The sequence below is a fragment of the Notothenia coriiceps genome, unplaced genomic scaffold (assembly GCF_000735185.1).
Source record: "Notothenia coriiceps isolate Sejong01 unplaced genomic scaffold, NC01 NC01_scaffold00023724, whole genome shotgun sequence".
Classification (NCBI taxonomy): Eukaryota; Metazoa; Chordata; class Actinopteri; order Perciformes; family Nototheniidae; genus Notothenia; species Notothenia coriiceps.
In genome coordinates this window covers 10401-16510 of record NW_011356425.1, presented here as the reverse complement: position 1 = coordinate 16510, position 6110 = coordinate 10401, and the positions used below count along the sequence as shown (strand labels likewise).

At 42.6% G+C, this 6110-nt stretch overlaps 1 long non-coding RNA gene across 1 annotated transcript; it reads right to left on the bottom strand.

The window, feature by feature from the left end:
- Positions 1-3890: 3890 nt before the first annotated feature.
- LOC104954737 (uncharacterized) lies at positions 3891-5222 on the bottom strand. The gene is made up of 3 exons (XR_799372.1): positions 5125-5222; positions 4652-4877; positions 3891-4475 (listed from the first exon to the last, which is right to left on the bottom strand). It is a non-coding gene; the product is annotated as an uncharacterized lncRNA (long non-coding RNA).
- Positions 5223-6110: the final 888 nt, after the last annotated feature.

Genomic DNA, 6110 nt, shown 5'->3' with positions numbered 1-6110 from the left:
ACTATATCCTTTCTATATTTCCAATATGAAGAAGTCAGGGGTAAAATTAAACAAGGAAATCATTAATATATGGGTTTGAATGTCAAGCCTTCTTGACATCACCCAGTGTTTTTCACTTTTCACAGATTGATTAAATGAAACAGCCCAGTGATGGTCATTGGTGAATTACACCAGGACATTTTCTGTGGTGGGATTGCTGTGCTTGCCATGTCTAATCACTTGAGACACAGAAAAAGAAAAAAACTAATGGCTGGCACTAATTAACGCAAAAAAGGTGTCTTGCGAATGGGCGTGGAAGAAGGGATCAAAAGCGCCACCTAGAACGAAGCCCATTTATATATTTTAAGGTGTGCCAAGAATGACATATATATATATATATATATACACACACATGTATTTATCATCTATTCATTTTCTCTCTTGTTTCTTTAGTAACCTGATTAATTTCAGCATGTTATAAGACGGTTATCCATTTTAAGGTGTGCCAAGAATGACATGGTACATCCTCTGGGAAGCAGTAATGCAGGCAGAAACGATAAAACACCAGCTCTCTGATGCTCCTGGTTGACTGTATATATAGAGAGCAAAAAGGAGGCCATTGTCTTTGGACCAAATGGTGATGTCCCTTCCATTGACCTGGGTTCCCTGCAACCGTATGCAAAACCCATGGTCACAAATCTGGGCGTCAAAATCGACAGTGCTTTTAAATTGGATAAACAGATCAACTCTGTGGTTGAGTCCAGTTTTTATCACCTGAGGCTCCTGTCCAAAATGAAACCGGTGTTATCCTGTTTAGACTTTGAGTGTGTAATCCATGCCTTTGTTTCTACGCGTCTAGATTACTGCAATGCACTTTATGCCAGCCTAAACAAGACCTCGCTGGCACGCCTGCAGCTGGTACAAAACGCTGCAGCTCGTCTGCTTACAGGAACACGCAAGCATGAGCACATCACACCTATTCTGGCTTCCCTCCACTGGCTTCCTGTCCATTTTAGAGTTCATTTTAAGATGTTATGGTTTGTTTTTAAATCGCTTAATGGGCTGGCCACTCAGTACATCTCCGACCTCCTACAGGTGTACACCCCCTCAAGGGCTTTGAGGTCGGCTGATCAGCTGCTGCTGGTACTGTAGTCCCTAAAACCAAGAAAAAGACCAGGGGAGACCAAGCCTTCTCAGCGGTAGCCCCCAGGCTCTGGAACGACCTGCCCCCCCATGTCAAATTGTCGCCCACCATCCAAACTTTTAAAGAGCATCTTGCAGGTTTTTTTTTTTTTCTACATTTATGCTTAAACTTGCTTGAAAATTACAATTAAAAAAGTGTAGGATTTGATATGTTTTACGAGACACAAGGGCAGGAATTCAGAGGGAAAGGAGCAATTTTGAGCTCTGCTCTTAAAAACTGCTTTTTTTAAGGTCATACGTCAAACGCGTCATATTACATCACAAAGGGGACACATCTCCGCTCTCTGACTGCGGGTATAGTTAGTAGTTGCGTTGTGTTGAGCGGTTGTGTTTTAGTGAGCTGGTATTTTTTGCAATCAGCTGTGCACCCTCCCCGACTACACAACTGCTTTCCATCAAGCCANTGACACTCATAGGTCAGGACTCTCCTGGGCCCATTTGTGGGCCCAAACTATGGCACACTACTCCGGTTGATCGGGGAGTACAGGTATATTAGAACAAGACGTCTTTGCGCATAACGGAGAGCTTCAACGTCTGACCATAGTGCTAAAGTTAGACGTTATCAGTGACCTCAAGACAGAATGTGCACATTTTCGCGTATCGTAGCACGCAGGAGAGCGAGAACAGTGCACGACGACAGAGACTAGATGTCTGCATGCTGACACGGTTAGCTGATAGGAACTGCACATAATGTGTGTATAGCATGAGCTCAAGAGCGATCCAGAGCAGCCAACCTGGTGGATGTGAACTAGGCAGGCTCTGAAACGCAGTAGTGAGACTTCCTTAAGAGCAACACAATCAAGATTCAGCCCTAATACGGACGCGAAATCGCCCAGGAATTAAAGACACACAAGAACGAACAGACATATGTACACAGCAAGATTCTTGGCGCACCAATATTAACCAAGCGCAAAAAAAGCATTCTTTACTAGTTAGCTAAGCCCAAATGAACGAGGTTATGTTTCAGCTCTAGGTTGGCAGTGGGTGGAGGAGTTGTTCCAGGAGAACGAGTTCATCTTTGATATCTGGCATATTGGGTAAAAGTATGTATCTTGATGTTGGTAGCGTTTGATAGCGCCTGAAATGTTGTTTATAATTACATTTTCTTTGGTTTAAACATTTTGTTCTGTGGTGAAACAGGTCTAGTGAAAGCCTTTGGCATGCTGCTGCAAAGGAAGGGAGTGGAGGACCTGAAGCTGTGAGGCCAGCCATCATTAATCACCCTGTACTGGACTGCAGCTTCCACTCTTGAGGCAGATCCAGATTGTGATGGAGCGAAGTGGCAAAGTATGGTGAATGGTGAATCATGTTCAGGACATCATGAACACGGCACTACTGCATTCCCTGCTGTGCACATCCACTCTGGAGGAGAAGCAGGGACAAGGAGTGGCTGGAACCAGTACAACGTACTTCTGTAGCACTTTGTTGCTGAAAACATCTAGCTCGTGCCAAGTGCTGTGTTGGTGCTTAGTTTATTTTGTTCCACAGCACTCCATCAATATATAACCAAAGTGGGCTACACATAAACAAGGCCGTGATAATAAATAACACCTGATAGTAACACACAATCTTGCTTGATCTGTGCTTTATCAGTGTAGGTAATAAATGCATATGTAGGACAATTCTAGTAACATCAGAACAAAAATGTGTTGTGTACAGGAACAACTGCAGCCATTAAACTGCGAGAGGGTGACTTTTCTTGAGAACAGCATTGGTGAAGGATGTCGGAAGTTGTCTCCACAGATCAGCTATTCCTGGGGGCATTCACCCCTCAACCCCCCTCCACTATGCACCAAAGCACACTGGGTTCTCCTCCTTGGATGTACAGCAGGTAACATATGATGTGATGGTGAATAATGTGTACGGCTTTAGGATGTTAATAATAACCATTTAACGTTAACGAACAATACGAAGTTAAACCCCGACTAATGCTATCACGTTAAACAGTTTATTGCACTATGTACAAACAACTGTGATGAACTGCATATTAAAATTCTGCTTTTCTACAGGCTTCTCATGGGCGAGCCCTGCACTTAACCACGAATAGCAGCAGAGAGGTTGCCGACCAGTTGATGGTGCAGGTGCGTTATGGCAGTTCGCTACCCAAGGTCTGCAAAGTGCTGGTAGTTCGCCCATCAAGGAGAAGCATCCATACGGTTAGCTGTTTACCTCGTCCCTAAAATATGATATATGTGTGATGCATCTATAATATCTCGAATGTGATCAATGTTTTCCTTCCTTCAGCTACGCTGCGCCCTGATGAAGTCTCTGAGAGAGGGCACTCCAGGTGTCACCAGAGACCAACGAGAGAGCAGGCAGTCTGTCCTTCCCTGCCACTGCCCCCCTTCCACTTCCTGCCAGGAGAATGCGCAAGGTATGAGCAGTTGGGCTTTATCTGGCACGCATCCCGTTAAGCAGAAATGAGTGGAGAACCAGCAGATGGCGTGGTTCACAGTTTCAGGTAACGATAAATTATTCATTGACATTGTTTGTTGTTCTAGATAAAACTGGTAAGAGATTTTGATGTGGCAAAATCAATTAATATATACATAACAATATTTTCTTCTCTGTTCATAAAGATGTTGGGCAGTCCCAAAGCTTGCTGCTGTATTTACTCCTCATGCTGACAGGAGGCAGGCGAGGCTCGTTGAGCGGATAATAATAATCTAAATAAATAATTCCATATTCATAAATGAATGATATGCAAATAAAATTTCTGGCTGTGACTTGTACTCTACATAATTATGTTGAGGCATGTAATCTAATCAATAAACAATAACTTGCAAGAACAGATAGCATTTTCTGACTCGTACAATGATTGGATATGGTGTAATTGTTAAAATGATTCTGTGTTGAAAAAGTATATCTTTAAAAACTGCATTGGTGTATTAGGGTGGCCATACTATTTTTTTTTTTTGTAATCGATCGAGAGGGAGTGTTCAAATACGTATTGGTGGTTATTAAAATGAAAAGACACCTATCTATCAATCAATCAAATGTTTATTTGTGTAAATTCGAAAAATACCACATTTACAGCATAGGTAGACAAAATGTTTGGAAATGCATGTTTGGCAATGCGAACACATAGTGCGAACACACTATGATTGGATTAATTGTATTGATCACGACCAAAATGAGGCCACTCAAAGCCTTTGTAAATTCCTCCTTCTTCTGAGAAATCGTTTTCTGATGGCAGACACAACACATGAAGGTTAAGGGCTTCCTAATGGTACTGCCTAGAACTCCATAGGCCCAGCGGATGACCTGCCTGTAAGCTGTGTAGGCGGTATCGCCTGGGATAGGACACAATATCTACAGGAACATTGATAGCTTGTTTAACATCATCAACAAGTGTTATATAGTATACATCTTACAGGGTCTGGGTTTGAAACCTGCTTAAACACCCAGGTCAATAGCAACTGTATTATCTTTAATAGTATTTATCTTTTTAATTGTAATCTAAACATACTCATGTCTGCTGGCCTGAAGCGGGCCATGCTCCTGCCTGGAGTTTATGTAGGCTATCTGTAGCACAAGGATTCAGACAGCATGCTTCAAAGCCTGGGTGCAGTGTCAGGCATGTTATGTCTGGTCTGGGGGTGAGGTTCTCCACCAGGGCCCAGAAGGGATCCACCTCCCTGCAGCACATGCTCTCCACAGCTGAGGTCATGGGCTGGCATTCCCCACACAAGCACCTACAAAACAAAACGTCTCTCTCCCCCTCCTTCGCTACTCTCTCCCTCCCCTCCGGTACACAGCACCGTAAAACGTAGTGTGGATTTGCATTAGGTAATGCGAGATACGGCTGATACTTGCGCATTAGTTTCTGTTATTGATCAGTATCAACAGTCCTGCCAGTAACGTTACTATATTATCAATGCTACTTTAGTTATAGCCTGATATATGATAGCTAACTTTCTGTAGCTAACGCCGGTCACTCACCAAGATAGCTGCCCAGTTCTCCACTGGTTCTCCTCACACCACAGCTCAATTTCTCTCCGATGGCCGTTATTTCTTCTAATCCTTGGCTGCTCCTGGTCTCTTGGACGCCTAGCAGGCTCATAATTATAAGGTTATGGTCCGTCATATGCATTCGAATATTCATGTTCAACTTCCTCTGTGTCTTCTGTGTCGAAACTAGCATTGGGATTAATACGTTACACTGGCCGCTCTCCCCCTTGTGTTCCCCGTGTTACGTCACACGCGGGAGGTCACGTGCCGAGGCTTTTTTAGGCGGAAGTGAACATTTCTTACAAAAACGACGCCAGATGTCACTGTTGTGTATATTTCTGTATATCTTTTTGAAAATCTAGTGTATTCATCATTTTCCTACACATTTATTCACAGGTGTCTTTAACCTAGAAGTTGCTCTTTAAGTCCCGCCTAAAGACCCACCTCTTTTCCCTCGCTTTCGAGTCAGTTTGAGTTATGTTTTATCGATTTTATGCTTTTATTGTCTGTCCATAGCCTTTGTGTACCTTGTATTCATTCTTATGTGTGCCTTTTATCTATTATTGTAATATTATATTTTATTATAATGATATGTTTGCTGTGAAGCACTTTGGTAAACCCTCTGTTGTTTAATATGTGCTATGGAAATAAAGTGGATTGGATTGGATTGAAAGTCTGACAGTTGGATATTATAAATATTATCATTATCATATCAGAAAATGTTGGGTTGATGTCAATTGTCGTGTTGTCACAAAAATGACTGCAGTTCATCCTCTGGAAGAACTGCACCAAATTCAACAGATGCCTTGCCCCAAAGGGTAAGCACTCGTGTTTAACAGGGTAAAAAAATCGAAAGCATTAGCACATATCTCTTCTGTGAAAATCAATAAAATAACACAATGAAATCCGATTCCGTCTAGTGACCGCTGTATCCCAATGCCAGTGCTACAACATCTGGCTCTACTTGAATCCCCTCT